The sequence below is a fragment of the Cryptomeria japonica genome, chromosome 5, assembly GCF_030272615.1.
Source record: "Cryptomeria japonica chromosome 5, Sugi_1.0, whole genome shotgun sequence".
NCBI classification, from domain to species: Eukaryota; Viridiplantae; Streptophyta; class Pinopsida; order Cupressales; family Cupressaceae; genus Cryptomeria; species Cryptomeria japonica.
Genome location: NC_081409.1, coordinates 392,209,529 through 392,227,223, shown reverse-complemented (window position 1 = coordinate 392,227,223; position 17,695 = coordinate 392,209,529).

The window sequence follows — 17,695 nt, the reverse complement described above, 5'->3', positions numbered from 1 at the left end:
TTGTCATTTTAATTTAAATTATAAAATTATAAAATTGATCCAATTTGTAAAAATAATTCTATTTTTTAAATTTCAAATGTTAAGTCTCACTTGTATACATTTCCTTACATTTGATCATTATAATTTGAATTGAAGTACAAATCATTTGACATGCACACTAGAATACTTAATAACAAATCCCAATTCATTTGTAACATCTAAAGAATATTTTAGTGCAGTTCTAGTAGCTAGAAAGAAAGTTTTTTTTTTTTGGTAACCCAGAGGTATCCCTGCGTCTCATCCCAGCGACCAACCCCGCCTTACCTTGGACTTATGGGAGCCAAGTTGGGGTCAGAGGAGAGGCGAGACGAGGCGAGACTAGTCCTCTGGAGGCAGATGAGTCTGCCCGCAGTCCCCAGCCGCCGGGATAACCTAGCAGGGAATCGAACCCGAGACCAATGGGGAGCAAACCCACGGCCCAAGCCAATTCACCTACCATGCGGGACTTAGAAAGAAAGTTTTGTTATTCATTGAATCATTTTTAGATCATAAATATGCATATGACATCCTACGCATAATGCATGACTAATTGTTGTCTTCGATATTTTTATTTAATTAATAAACTAATATTTAGGAGTTGATAAAAGAGAGAAATATTTTCAATTATTTGCACTCTTTTGTAGAAACCAAAAATATGCAAGCTATAAGAATCAAGGCAAATAGTTCTTAGATCTAAGATTAAAAAAAAAACCATATTTACAATTCTACTTCATATCTACACAAAAGATTTAGATCTATAATTAGATGATCAATTCCATAATTACAGGAGTGACCTTTCCTATCAAACAAAAAATTTACCAATTCTAAAATATTTGATCAATAAGTTTTAGTTTTGGGTGCAGGGGCAAATCAATTACAAATAAATAGTAGAGTCAAACCAAGATTGATCCAAGAGCTACATACCTTTGTTTATTTATTTAAACCTTCATAATGTACTTCAATACACTACTCCAAATGGTACTTGCTTCAACTCATGTTCTTTGAATATACATTTATCAATGTTAGTTGGTTTATCATAAGAAATTTGTATAAATATTTATTTCTTGTATTTTTTTATAAACTTTACATGTGTATTCCCTAGTCCTTGCCTTAATCAATGTTCTATGAGTATGTGTTTATCAATGTTAGTTGATTTACCAAAGGATGTTTATATAAGTTTTTATTTCTTAGATTTTTGGTAAACTTGGCATTCTTATTCCCTCTAGTAGTTTTTTCTGTAAGGTTTTATTCCTTTTTTTATTTTATAGTTTCAAATCTAAAATTTTAAATATTTTTTTTATCTTTATATTAGATTTGAACATCATGATGGATTCCTTTATATGCTTTGACAACTACTCTCTTTCCTCTCATGATGATGTTACATGAAATGATTATCTTTCTATGTTGGATGTCTATGTGATCATTTGCATATGGTTTCTTGAAAGATGTATGCTTTTATTGGTGCATATACATTTTTAAATTTTATTCAAGTTATGTTCATGATGTTTACATGTTTATGTACTTTGAGTGATATCTTTCATTTAAGCATACATGTTGTTTGATCAATAATTATATTTGTGAGCTTCTTTGGTTTATCATTCTATAATATGTTATTGTTGGTGCAAAAATATTTATATCACCTAATTAGTTTTTATTAGGTCCTATTCACTCTAGCATACTTAATCTTACTTAGGTCTTGTGATTTTCTATCTCATGTCATAGGTTTAAGACAATATCATGTTCTAATTATATATTTGATGAATCAATGATGAACAGTTGGTACCAAACCGGTACTAAGAAGGGGGGGGGTGAATCAGTATAGACAAAAACACTTTTCCTTGAACCGGTTTGACTGAAAACACTACACTTGACTGGCAAGCAATAACACCGGTCTAAACCAGATTACTGCTGGTTAAACATAGTAAGAATGTGAAAGACATAAACCGGCAACTCTTAGCTTTCCACACAATCTAACATCTTATTTCCACTTCACCCATATGCATACACTAGTAATACATCAACATAAATGTAAAGACTTACTGGTTCAACATACTTTATTGCTTGATAGGAAATAACAAAGCATCACACATAACACACATATTTTTTCACGTGGAAACCCAACTGGGAAAAACCATAGTGGGGATGAATACCCACTAGTTGTTCTTTGAACCCTTTTGAAGTCTGCTCTGTTAGGAGCCCAGTCCGGTTAAAGACTTTACAATAGGTTCTGTTAGGAACCGATCATGCTAGGGATCACCCGGTTAAGGGATGGCTAAAATACCCGATTAAGGGTTAAACCCTATTAAAGGTTACCTTGTTAGAGGATTTTAAGAACTCAAAGATTTTGAGTCACCCTGTTAAAGGATTTACAGCAAGCTGATTAAAGCTACCCTGTTAAGGGATTTTCCAACTGTTGAAGTGGTTAGAGGTCAACAGGTATTACAATGATTTGGTAATAAAACTCAATGTCAATGCAGATCCGCTCTAGTTCCTTCCTTCTGCAATCACACTCTGCAGGTATCTATTCTCTTATCTGGTCTAGCAAGAATCACGTATCTCTACACTTAGATACACACACAATATTTGCCAACAACCTCAACATGAAAAACAACATCGACCTTATAGGAAAGATAGGTCGGTAGCATAAACCCTAAACCCTAAACATTTAGGTTAAGCAATTCAGTCGGTTCAATCCTAACCGTTGAACATATTACATTGATTACAACAGTCTTGAACAAATCTCAAGACGTTCTCCAACGTTCGTTCTTCACCGCTTCTTGGAGGCTAATAATCCATCACGTGTTCTCCACCATTTACAGAGACTTCGTACATTCCTGAGGTAGATAGGATCTATCTCCTTCATGCAAGATCCTTCACATGCACAAGGCTGACGTGGCAACACAATATGTTCTTCATTGCAATGCTAACTCATCACACGATGTCATCGGTTGAATCACACAGGCTTGGAACACTTCAACTAGAAACCCTGAAGCTAAGTCTACCAACTGGTAGTCATACCATATGAAACCTTGATACAAAACATTTCATATACCGGTTCATATTCCAACATACCGGTTCACTTGGACAAACATACCACTTCACTTTTTCACATATACCGGTTCACAACATCATACCGGTTCTCTTGCAAGTTACTTACTTCAATATACTGGTTCACTCTTCAGCATATTGACATCAATGACAACATACAATATCATCATGTCATCATACTCTGCACATATGCCAACAATCTCCCCCTTTGGCATTGATGGCAATATACAAAGATATCTCTTCGCTTCACATCTTCTCCCCCAACACTGCAGATATCTTCTCCGCTTCACATCTTCTCCCCCTTTGACAACAATGCCAAAGTGGAGGCATATACATCTATGTCCCACTATGTTCGTCCCCCTAAGGAGTAGCATCCTTCAACACACCAATCCTGAAAAAGATATATCAATGTAAGTCCTGACTGATGTGGAGCACACACCTTTAGTTCACCTCTTGAAGGGGCAGCACCCCTAATTCACCTCTCAAATAGGTAAAGGTAGCCTTCGGTAGAGGCTTGGTGAATATGTCTGCTAACTGCTCCTTACTGGAAACATGTTCTAGTACAACTATTTTGTTCTGAACCTTTTCCCTCAAGAAATGATACTTGAACTCAAAGTGCTTGGTTCTAGCATGTAAAACCAGATTCTTGGAGCTGTTAATCGCACTTGTGTTGTCACAAAATATACTTACCGGTTCAGATATAGGAACTTTGAAGCCATTTAAACATGCTTCATCTAGATTGTCTAGGTGCAGTTCATAAATGTTGCAACATACTCTGCTTTTGATGTAGATTGAGAGATACAACTCTACTTTTTACTCATCCATGAGACTAGTCTACCACCAAGAAAGAATGCACCATCGATTGTGCTCTTCCGGTCATCCACATTACCAGCCTAGTCAGCATCTGTAAATACTTTCAGGTTGAAATCATTACTGTATGGATACCATAATCCATAGTCAATAGTTCCCGTTAGATATCTCAAAATCCGCTTGACTACTACCAAGTGGGATTCTCTTGGGCTTTTCTAGAACCGTGCAGTAATGCCCACTGCATGTGCAATGTCTGGTCTGCTATGTACTACATAGTGCAATTTACCAATCATTGATCGGTAAACCTTCTCATTTACCAACCCCGAGTCATCCTATTTTGATAATTTACAACTGGTCACCATCAGTGTACCAACCGGTTTGCTGTCTTCCATGCCAAAAGTCTTCAACACCTCTTTGACATACTTGGATTGAGTGATAAAGATTCCATCTTTCATTTGTTGAATCTGTAGTCTAATGAAGAACTTAATCTCCCCTATAAGTGACATCTCAAATTCCTTTTTCATCTCATCTGCAAAATCATGACTCATCTTGTCATCTCCTCCAAAAATTATGTCATCAACAAATACCTCACAGATTAGAATCTGATCTCCTTCTGACTTCAGGTAGATATTACTATCCTCACTTGTTCTCTCAAATCCAATCTTCACAAGATGGGAGTGCAAGCGTTCATACCATGCTCTAGGTGCCTCATACAAGGATTTATGTAGCCTACACACCATGTCACTATCTTCTGATAGGGTAAACCCATTTGGTTGCTCTATATACACCTCCTCTTCTTGTATTCCATTCAGGATTCATGCATATTTTACATCCATTTGATATACTTTGAATCCCTTGAATACTGCATATGCAAGAAGCATACAAACTCCTTCCAATCTGGCTACTGGAGCAAAGGTTTCTCCATAGTCTTCTCCTTCTTCTTGAGCATATCCTTTGCACACCAGTCTGGCTTTGTTTCTTACCACTATGCCATCTTCATTAAGCTCATTTCTAAAAACCCATTTGGTGCCTATGACATTTTTATGCTCAGGTCTGGGTACCAAAGACCATGTACCATTCTTTTCTATCTGGTCAAGTTCCTCTTCCATTGCGTTGATCTAGTATTCATCTTTATGTGCCTCTCTGAATGTTTTAGGCTCAAATTCAGAGATCATGCAAGAGTTTTCTCTGACCTTTCTTCTTGTAAGAATTCCTGCATCCTTGTCTCCTATGATCTGCTTTGGAGCATGATTCAGCTTTACATACCTAGGAATGATCTTAGTTGTTTCCTCTTGCTTTTCTTCTTCATCCTCATCTTCATCCGCATCAACATCTACCGGTGTAGGAGCACTGTTCCTGGTGCTAGGCTATTTTGCAACCGGTTCCCAGAAGGTTACTACCGGTTCATCTCCTACTTGCTCACTGTCAATTTCCTTAGATTTCTCAGAGGTTTCATCAACTCTAACATTGATGCTTTCAACAATTCTCTGAGTCCTATTGTTGAAACATTTGAGAGCTTTTCTCTTTGTGGAATACCCTAGGAATATTCCCTCATCACATTTAGCATCAAACTTGCTTTGATGTTTACTCCTCTTGATATAACATTTGCTACCAAACACTCTAAAGTAGCTTACCACTGGTGTCTTACCTATCTAATACTCATAAGGTGTTTTATCCTTACCCTTTTTGATGAGTACCCAGTTCATTGTGTAGACTGCAGTGCTCACCGCTTCTCTCCAAAGTGTGAGCAACTTTTCCTTGGATTAGCATTGTTTTGGCTGCTTCAACTATAGTCTGGTTGTTTCTCTCTGCTAGGCCATTATGTTGTGGAGTCTGAGGGGTAGACAGTTGCCTCTTGATGCCGTTCTCTTCACAGTACTTGTTGAATTCACTAGAAGTGAATTCTCCTCCTTGATCGGTTCTTAGGCACTTAATCCTCTTACCGCTTTCTTTTTCAACCAGTGCTTTGAAGGATTTGAACTTTCCAAAGGCTTCAGACTCATCCTTCAAGAATATGACCCACATCATTCTTGAGAAATCATCAGTAAGAATCATAAAATACCTATCTCCCTGCACACTCCTAGTTTTCATAGGACAACACAAATCAGTATGCACAAGATCAAGTAAATTATCTGCAGTGAAAGGTTTACCTTTGAAGGTTGAGGAAGACATTTTTCCTAGTTGACACTCTCTGCACAAAGGATTCTCCAGTTTGCTCAGCATAGGCAATCCTCTAACTACCTTGATCTTACTGGCCTTCACAATATTATCAAAGTTCACATGGTAGAGTCTCCTATGCCATATCCAGATATCCTCAAACTTAGTCATTAGACATGTACTGACATTAGCATTTAGTTGAAATAGGTTACCTTTGGTCTGCATACCGGTAGCCATCAATTCACCATTCTTTCCTTTGATTTTGCACACTCCATTTTTGAATTCTAGAGTGAGTCCATTATCATTCAGTTGAGCAACACTCAAAAGGTTGTGTCTGAGACCTTCTACCCAATACACATTGTCAGCACTGCTTCTTCCATTCAGAGAGATGGACCCTCTGCCTTTTACCATACATGGTGCATCATTACCAAAACAAACCACACCACCATCATACTCTTCCAGAGATAGAAACTTACTCTAGTCACCAATCATATGGTGAGAACAACCACTATCAATAATCCACTCATTGGAATTATCAAAGCGGGAGACAAGAGCCTTCTTGTTTGACACATCTTCCTTAACTGCTACAAACACAATGTCTTCACTTTCTTCATTTTCTGACTCCTCATCAGTGACACCTTCATCAAGTGCTACAAAACGGTTTCTCTAGTTTCCTCCTTTAAACTTCTTGAACTTTTCTGGTTTGTCCTTATTATCACCATTAGGACAGTTTACAGCAATGTGTCCTATCCTATTGCAAGAAAAGCATTTCAAAGGAAGCTTACCTCTGTATTTACCGATTCCCTTGGGAAGTCTCTTGGCAAGAAGAGCTTCAAATTCCATCAGGATCTCCTCATCATCCATTTCTCTACTTTGTCTTGGTTCACCACTAGTACTAGCTTCTTTGCCTTTTCTAGATGGTGCAACAAATGCTCTGAAGGCTGATTCAGTCTTCTGAATATTGCCATCATAATTATTTAGCTCATAAGCTATTAATTTTGTAATGATGGAGTCTAGGGATACCTTTGTCTTGTCTATAGACCTCAACTCCTGAATAGCAACAACCCTTATTGCATAGACCAGTAATAAGGATCTCAAAACTTTGCTAACAATAGTGGAATCTTCCATTTTATCACTTGCACTCTTGATATCTCCAACAACAATTTTGATTCTTATTCCATATTGTTGAATGGTCTCTCCTTCAACCATCCACATGTCTTCAAACTTTCCCTTAAGGCTTTCTTCCTTAGCTTGTTTCACATGCTCATCACCACCATAGATATTCTCAAGAGCATCCCATACTTCTTTGGGATTCTCTTTATCTTGAACATCAATAAACTCAATGTCAGATAAACTACTGATTAGGGATTCCATGACTTGCCCATTCTCCTAAATCTCTCTCTTTTGATCATCAGTGAGAGTACCGGTAGGGATAACATAAGCATTCTCAACATAGCTATAGTGTTGAGCACCCATGCTTATGATGTATATCTTCATTCTATCCTTCCATATTTTAAAGTTGTCTCTGTTGAAATTTGGACCTTCCCTCTTCATCATTAGAGTAGGATCTTTACCTCAAGCGGTTAAGCTTACAACACAGAGGACCTGGAAGATTCTTTGATACCAATTAATGAATCAATGATGAACAGTTAGTACCAAACCGGCACTGAGAGGGGGGGGTGAATCAGTACAGACAAAAACACTTTTCCTTGAACTGGTTTGACTAAAAATACTGCACTTGACTGGCAAGCAATAACACCAGTCTAAACTAGATTACTGCCAGTTACACAGTAAGAATGTGAAAGACATAAACCAGTAACTCTTAGCTTTCCACACAATCTGACATCTTATTTCCACTTCACCCATATGCATACACTATTAATACATCAACATAAATGTAAAGACTTACTGGTTCAACATGCTTTACTGCTTGACAGAAAATAACAAAGCATCACATGAAAAGCATCACACATAACACACATATTTTTTCACATGGAAACCCAACTGAGAAAAACCACAGTGGGGATGAATACCCACAAGCTGTTCTTTGAACCCTTTTGAAGTCCACTTTGTTAGGAGCCTAGTCCGGTTAAAGACTTTACAATAGGTTATATTAGGAACCGATCTTGCTAGGGATCACTCGGTTAAGGGATGGCTAAAATACCCGGTTAAGGGTTAAACCCTGTTAAAGGTTACCTTGTTAGAGGATTTTAAGAACTCAAATATTTTGAGTCACCCTGTTAAAGGATTTACAGCAAGCCGGTTAAAGCTACCTTGTTAAGGGATTTTCCAATTGTTGAATTGGTTAGAGGTCAACAAGTATTACAATGATCTGGTAACAACATTCAATGCCAATGCAGATCCACTTTAGTTCCTTCCTTCTACAATCACACTCTACAGGTATCTATTCTCTTATCTGGTTTGGCAAGAATCATGTATCTCTGCACTTAGATACACACACAACATTTGCCAACAACCTCAACATGAAAAACAACATCGACCTTATAGGAAAGATAGGTTGGTAGCATAAACCCTAAACCCTAAACATTTAGGCTAAGCAATTCAGTCGGTTCAATCGTAACTGTTGAACATATTGCATTAATTACAACAGTATTGAACAGATCTCAAGATGTTCTCCAACGTTCGTTCTTCACCACTTCTTGGAGGTTGATAATCCATCACGCATTCTCCACCATTTACAAAGACTTCACACATTCCCAAGGTAGATAGGATCTATCTCCTTCATGCAAGATCCTTCACATGCACAAGGCTAACATGGCAACATAATCTATTCTTCATTGCAATGCTAACTCATCACACGATGTCATTGGTTGAATCACACAGGCTTGGAACACTTCAACCAGAAACCCTGAAGCTAAGACTACCAACCGGTAGTCATACCATATGAAACCTTGATACAAAACATTCCATATACCAGTTCACATTCCAACATTTCGGTTCACTTGGACAGACATACCGCTTCACTTTTTCACTTATACTGGTTCATAACATCATACCAGTTCTCTTGCAAGTTGCTTACTTCAATATACCAGTTCACTCTTCAAGATATTGACATCAATGACAACATACAATATCATCATGTCATCATACTCTGCACATATGCCAACAATATCATCCTAGGATTCCATCTAACATTTCATCTTTCTCTATAACAAGGTTTTCTCATCATGTATTATAATATTCAATCATTATTTATTTGTACATTAATAAAATCTCAAGCTTCATAACAAATTATTTGATTCTCTCTTCTATGAATAGGTTGTTTTAACTATAGATGATCTTTGGGTAGTTGCAGGGGCTCAATCATCAACTCCAACATGGTGGTGAAGCTCTAGATCTATAATTATATTTCTTCTATTTTATATTGGTAAAGTATGTACATCAAAAGAAATAAATAACATAATCAAATCTCTTATGGACTATCATTGTGTAATATCATGGAGCTATAAAGATATCAAGACATATGATACATCTATAATTACCCATACAATTCCCTTGAAACCTAGTGTAAGATTTGGCTATGAAAGTAGCCACCCAAGATATAGAGGCCTAATAGAAAGAACAATAAAAAGAGAAGATCAAAGTGATAGGAATAGATTGTATTCTCATCAAGAATGCAATATAATGTATGTAAGTACATAGGATATCCATTGGTTAAATAGGTGTAGGTGAAACACAGGAAAGCATAATATTATGACAAGTGTCTTAATCTTATGACATTATATAGAAATTGATAAGTTATCACCCACCTAAGATGGAAAAGTGATAGTGTGATATGTCCACTATAGGTGAATCAACCACCTAAGATGGAAAAGTGATAATGTGATAAACCAATAAAGTTGGAAGTTCCACATGAGGTGGAATGTGATAATAGGATAAGTCCACTAAAGGTGGAAGTGTCCTTTGTGGCCCCTAAGTAAACTTAAGTGAAAGGTGTAAATAGAACCTAGGTGAAGGAATAACAAGGTACAACTCTTGATATTGTGTTGTCATTGATGTCAACTGGTATAGCACTACCGGTGTGGGAGATTGAAGTGTATTGGTGACATTGATGTCAGCCAAGTATTACTGGTCACTGGTACACAAGTTAGTGTTGGAATGTGTTGTAGACATGCACTGGAGACCGGTATGGTATGATGACCAGTAAGTTATGTGTTGGCATTGAATAGGCTACCAATCAAAATGTTACAAGAATGTCATCAACACCGAAGGTGAAGCATGTGTAGTCCATCAATAAGAGTTGAATATTATACAACAGGACTCCCACCGGATGAAGAGAAGAGTGACATAGTATGTGTTGCTTCAATTAGCAGAGGCAGGTGATTGGATGCATAAACTAGATGACTAACATAGAAGATGAGGAAGCCTCCATAGGATATATGTTAAGAGATGTGTATTGGTTCAGCATGAGAAGACATGATGTGCTATTGGGGTAGAGAAGGAAGAGTTAAGATGGTGAGTTTTCCTTCTTCACAAACTATTTGAGAAGAGAACCAGTCAAATGAAAATGAGGCTCTGTAGTTGCACACATGGACTTATTGGTATGCAGATGGAAATTGGTGTTGCCACAGATGCATAACGGATGAAGATAGTTGGCATGAAGATATCATGCACACTACCGGTATGAAGGCAAAAACATGCAAATTGGTAAACAAGGAGAATATCGGCATACAACCAAGTGGATAGAGAGACAAAGGTGAAGTTCTCTTAGTTTGTTGATGATGCACATGATGTGTCATCCAAATTTTTGTTGCTGTAGACCGACATGATTGATGACCGAGCTGACAAGATCCATTGACACAAGGAAGAAAAAGGCAATAAGGTTAACTGGTAGACAAAGAGGGACTGGTAGTATGAAACATACACCAGTTGTGTGATATTGGTTGATGACCATGTTGGTTCGACATAGTGAGTTAAGGTGGATGTTGATAAAGGTGCCAAGAGAAGACATACTAGTAGGGTTACTAGAGAATTGATAGGGTGAGATATCTGGTAGGTGTGCACCAGTTGAGTGTTTGGGTGCTAACCCTATCTGAATCGACACAAAGGTCTAAGCTGAGATGGATACCGACATGGATGCCATGTGGAGTTGAAGTGGCAAGCTTGCAGAAGTCGGTGAAGTATCGTGACGATGAGGTTGTTGCAAAGTTGGTCGACATTTAATGTTTGTTGTGACTGTTATGGGTTGAGTGTAAAGACATAAATTAATCTATAAGACATAATCTACTCTTTAATCATAAATAAACTCATAAGTCAATTAAGAAGTCTATTTCATACATAATATAAAACAAGTTTATTAAATTGATAAAACAATCATAGATATCAAAGACTAAAATAAAATTTTAATATACAATGGAAGGTACAAATTTATCATTACATATCATTATACCATACTTAAGCTTTCTAATTGCCTTAAGTATTATACAAACATAAAGAAAGTGAGATACATTTGTCGATTCCAATCTGAGTCGCTTCCTTTCAGTCCATTGAATGAAGATGAGAACAAGATTCAGGCGCTTTTTTCTGCCCAACCTTGAAGCTTACGCTTCCTCAAAATTCTTGGTCAATCAAGAATACCCAACCCTGTACGAATTGTTTTAACCAAATAATTCAAAAGATGAGAGGGAATATGGTGTGTGCCTAGATGATACATGCATTTTCATTTTTCTAATTCTTTTAAGAAACAAGCATTATCATTCAAGGATATGGTAGAGAGCATAAAATAAATAATTCCATCTATTTCAATGGATAATTCAATTCATTACTCGGCCAAGTATAATGCCATGCATAGCAAAAATAAATAGTTTGGAAAAAGCAACTATTCTCTCTAAGATTTCATATTTGGTACCCGTCCCGGAAAGTAACTTTCCATACACAAGCCTATCTAGCTTGGTTCTCACAAACAAGAATACATTATCTGCTACATCTTTGGCTTAGACCTAGCCATGAGTTTGACACCTTAGCTATATTGTTGACAGGTGTCTCACTCCTCTTCTCCACATCTACTCATTTCCAAGAGTTTGGTTTAACTCACCAATCTACCTACCTCTGATCTAACTGCCTTGTCGACATGTCTATGGTTCTTGGATCCTGACTGTTATTCTCTACAGTCATGGTGAGCTGAGTCGATCTCCTCTTGCCATAGATCATGGAACGACTTCAAAACTATCACTATGGAAACAAGGAGTTAACTACAATCTATTCTTGCAAAGAACACTACGTGCCAAATCGACTACTGCTACCGTGAGATAGGGAAGTAATTTGCAAGTTTAATTTAGCATGGCACTACGTGCCAAGTTGCCTTCCTCCACCAAAGGTCGCAAGCCACCGCGTGGAGGAGTTGACTGCAGATTGACTATCGACTTCTAATAGTCGATAACCAACCCACCACCTTTTTGCATAAATTTTAATATATAACGCCTAAACAAGTTATTATATTTAGCATTATAAACACTGCATTTAATTATTAAATGTTAAATAAAAAGAAAACCTAATTAAAACTTTTAAGATATTTAATAAATTAATAATATATATATATATATATATAATGTTCGATTTCATTTATAAAAAGGTTTAAAATAAATATGCTAATATATACTTATAAACTTTTACTTTGAATTAACATGATCATTTCATTCACTTTCAAATATAACATAACTTATAAACAATCATCGAATTTTATGCATACGAACTCCATACAATTACTTAATCGACGAGACCATAATACTCATTTTCCAACGAACAAAACAATAATCAACTTCCTACCATTGAAATCATGTCAACATAAAGTTTACATTCTAAATCAGATTTAATAAAAATGTTAAGTTGCTAATTAATTAACTCTAATTTTTCAACTATTGGACATTTTCAAATATGCAATCAATGTAACGATTAATTTTTACTCAAATCATTTCAATTTAAAAATAAGCGTCAACAAAGTCACAATTCAAACAATGATGCATTGACGAAGTCATATTTGCACAAATAATTTTTCTATTGTGGTGTGTGAGATTCCCCTAGTCTACCGAAGTTATAAGCTAAAAACAACTCTACCTGAGTCATGTTCTCACCTTCATCTTCATTCACCTATCCTTGCATCACTTGCACTCAATAATTCATCAGCATTGACGATCCCCCAATTAAGATAATACTAGATATTGAATTACATATTGCATGAGTAAAATGCATACATCATTTCCTATTATTTGTATACAACTGCGTTATCATCAAAATGAATGCTCCTATCTGTTTCAATTTCAATTCATAAATAAAAACCTACATTATATCTCATAATAACACATTATCAAAAATACGGTTCGTGGCATCCTTCCCCTCTTGGAAGAGACATTGTCTCGATGTCTTATTACTCATTAATATTCATATAGCAATTATATCTCATAAAATGTCAATTATACATCAAGTTTCAATTATAAATAATAACAATAGTATAAATGCTATCCCGGTTCACATCATAAGATTAAAATCATTGTTTCAAAGATATCTCAAATGATAAGCAACTATTTCCTAAGAAAGAAAATGAGGAAAATTGCGGTCAAACATCTCAACATCCTCCCATGTAGCACTATCCTTAGAATATTGGTCCCACTGAACCTTATACTGAGTGAAATCTCTGCTATGTAGCTTTACGCTACGCTGATCTAGGATTTGGATGGGCGCCACTAGCACCATCCCTAGATCCTGTACTTGTAAAGATTGCCATTCGAGAATATGAGATGCATCAACATGATAAGGTTTCAATAAAGAAACATGAAACAATTCAAGCTAGAGCAGGGGGTAAAGCTAGTCTATAAGCAACACCTGTCATCACTTAGAGATCTATAAGCTATTGTTGGTATTTTGGATATGTTGATATGGTTTTGTAATTGATGTCAACACCTGTCATCACTTGTCAACACTTGGAGATATTTGGTTATGTTCACTGACAAGTCAGAGACTTATGCACAGTCACTGGTATTTGGTTCACCGACACTTGGAATGACTTGGAGACTACTTGGTTATGTCGAAGACGTCATTTAATCACTTGGTTTTGGCGATTTGGTTATTGGTCTATTCAGGTTTGCATATTTGCTGTTACCGGCAAATAGGTCCAGGTTATGCACCGATTGACATATCTATTCCAGATCAGCATGACACGTTATGGAGATGATTTGTTATTATTGTAAATGCATTGAGCCGACATCATGCATCAGATATCAATTTATTTGTAATTGATTTTATTGTAATATCTTTTAGTGAGCTGACCTACTCAATCGGTCTTAGGTTATGGTATAAATGTAAGATATCATTTGTGAGATTAATATATGCAAGGTTAGAGATTGTAATAGGGTATATGTGAAAATAAGCAGAGCTATACACATAGACACCATTTGAAGGTTGAAGGAAGGTTTTTGTGAAGGCAATTGAAACTTAACCAGTACTGAATCCAACATACGAAGATGCTATTTTAAGCAGTACATTATCATTGGATTTAACTATCCAATTGTAGTTAGTGTGACTCTCATTTTGTGATTGAGTAGTGAGCTCTAGGCAGCTGGCCTTTCTGCATGTGCAGAATCCATATTGTACACACATACTATCTACAATAGTATCATCTAATTGTGGGTAAGGCTTCCCACCATGGTTTTTCCCCTTATAGGGTTTCCACGTACAAATATTTGTGTTATGTGTTGTGGATGTTATTATCTTTCTGTTTCATGCATTAATCTTTACCGATACTGCAATTAACTGATAAAACTATCTACCAGCATAAAGTTTGGTTTACTGATATTAAGCATTAAGTTTTGGTTAAGTTAATTTTGGTTGAATTTATTGGACAACTGACTCACCCCCCCCCCCACTCAGTTGTCTCTGGGACCTAACAATTGGTATCAAAGCTTAGTCCTCTTTTTGCATAAGTTTAACAACTTGAGGAGATCCAATGTCTTCTAACTATTTCAGGAAGGACAGTCTGAAACTTGATGGAACTAACTATGGCATATGGAAGATCGGGATGGAGACACATTTGAATTGCATTGGAAAGGACATATGGGATGTTACAAAGAATGGATATACTACTCCTACTCAAGCTCAACCTAATCCACCTAACTTGGCTAAAGATGAGGAAAATGATTGCAAAGCAAGAGAAGCACTTTTGAGCGCATTATCAGATTGGCAAGTCATGGGATTGTTAGATAGATCTATTGCTAAAGCTATTTGGGACAAACTGGAAACATTGAATGAAGGAGATTCCACAGTCAAAATTGCAAAACTTGAATTCTTCCGAGTCAGGTATGAAAGTCTGAAAATGGAAGAAGATGAAAAAATTTCTGCTTTTATGGAAAGAGTAAATGAAATTGTTTTGGGTATACAATGTTGTAGAGGAACCTTAAGTGAAGATGAGATTGTTTCTAAAGTTTTAAGAGCCTTTCCATCGGCATATAAAATGAAAGTTACTTCTATAAATGAATTGAGAACAATGCCTAATGCATCAATATCTAGAGACACCTTGGTTGGAAAACTTTCAGCTTTTGAACTTGAGAAATTTGGTCCTGTTACTACTATTAAGATAGATCTAGCTTTCAAGGCATCATCATCATCTGAGAAATCTGATTGGAAAGAACTTGAAGAAAGCAGGAGAGAAAATGAAGAACTTGAAGCACAATTTGCAAGGAAAATGCCTAAAGGTCCAATTGGAAGTTAGTATGAAGGTGAAGCACCCTTTAAATGTTTTAACTATAATAAGATAGGTCATATGGCTTCTATATGTCTTGATAGACATGCAATATTAAGAGAAGAAGCTAAAAGAACATATAAGCCTAACCTTGATTATCAGAAATACAAGTTTAAGAAGAATAGAGACAAATCTTGTTATTATGCTGATGAAGGAGTTACTGATGATTTTGATGAGGATCTGACAGACAATGGATGGGCTTTTGTTGCTATAATAGAAGATCAACTGGCACCTACTGTTCAACCGATAGAGCAGGCCCTGGTAGCTAAAGTTGAAGATAAGGATGAATGGATTATTGATTCAGGATGTTCACATCACATGACTGGTGATAAGAGTAAATTCTTAACCTTTCAGGATTACAATGGAGGTATAGTAAGATTTGGAGATGATAAAGCTTGTTTGATCAAAGGAAAAGGCACTATATCCTTTGATGGTAAGCACAATACTGATAATGTTTACTATGTTGAAGGTTTGAAGCATAATCTTTTGAGTGTTGGTCAATTAGTTGAGAAAGGATTTCAATTACAATTCAAGAATGGTAAATGCAAAATCTTAAACATAACTGATTTGGAAATTGCAACCTATAATCAGGCTAGAGGTAATATATTTCATGTGAAAAATAATGAGAAAGCATGTTTGATTGCACATATTGATGAGAGTTGGTTATGGCATAAGAGATGTTTTCATGTAAATTTTGATTGCATTGTGAAAATTAGTACAACTAAGGCAGTAAGAGATTTACCTAAGACTGTTAAACCTCACAATCCAGTATGTAAGAAATGTCAATTTGGAAAGCAAGTTAGAGTGACTTTCAAAAGTATTCCAAAGAAGTCTAACAATGTTCTTGATTTAATTCATACTGATTTATGTGGACCAGCAAGAACTAGAAGTATACAAGGAGATAGGTATTTTATACTAATCATTGATGACTATTCTAGAATGTGCTGGGTTACTTTTCTCAGGGAAAAATATGAAGCATTTGGGAAATTCAAACTATTCAAGGTGATGGTAGAAAATGAAACCGACAAGAAAATCAAATGTTTGAGATCACATCAAGGAGGTGAATTCACATCTAAGGAATTTAATACATTTTGTGAAGTGAATGGGATCAGAAGACAGTTATCAGCACCCTAGAAACCCCAGCAGAATGGAGTTGTGGAAAGGAAAAATAGAACTATCTTGGATGTAGCCAGAAGTATGATATCAGAAGAAAATCTACCTCATATATACTAGAGAGAAGCGGTCAATACAAGAGTTTATACATTCAACATAGTTCACATCAGAGGTGAAACTGGTAAGACCCCTCATGAACTATGGTTTGGTAATACTCCTACTCTTAAATATTTCAGAATATTTGGAAGTAAATGCTATATTAGAAGAGATGAGTATATTGGAAAATTTGATCCTAGAAGTGATGAAGGAATATTTCTTGGTTATTCATCTAAGAGAAAGGCGTATAGATAATTTAACAAGAGATTGCAGAAAATTGTTGAGAGTGCAAATATGAAGATTGATGAACAGTTTAGAGGAAATTCAAGGTACATAGACTCTAAAATGGCATTAGAGATAATCACAAATAAACCTACTATGAATACACCAGTACAAAATGGTGATCCAGTTACACTGGCATCATCTGAGGATTCAACAATCACTGAAGAATAGCAGCAAGTAAAAACACTCTGGTATGTAAGATTGAATCATTCTGAAGATCAGATAATTGGAAACAAATTTCAAGGAGTTATGACTAGAGGAAGACTGGCAAATGAAGAGGTATGTCTTATTTCTCAAATTGAACCTACATCAATTAATGAGGCATGTGAAGATAAATATTGGATTAAAGCTATGGAAGATGAATTGGAACAAATTGAAAGGAATAACACTTGGTCATTAGTTCCCCGACCTAAAGACAAA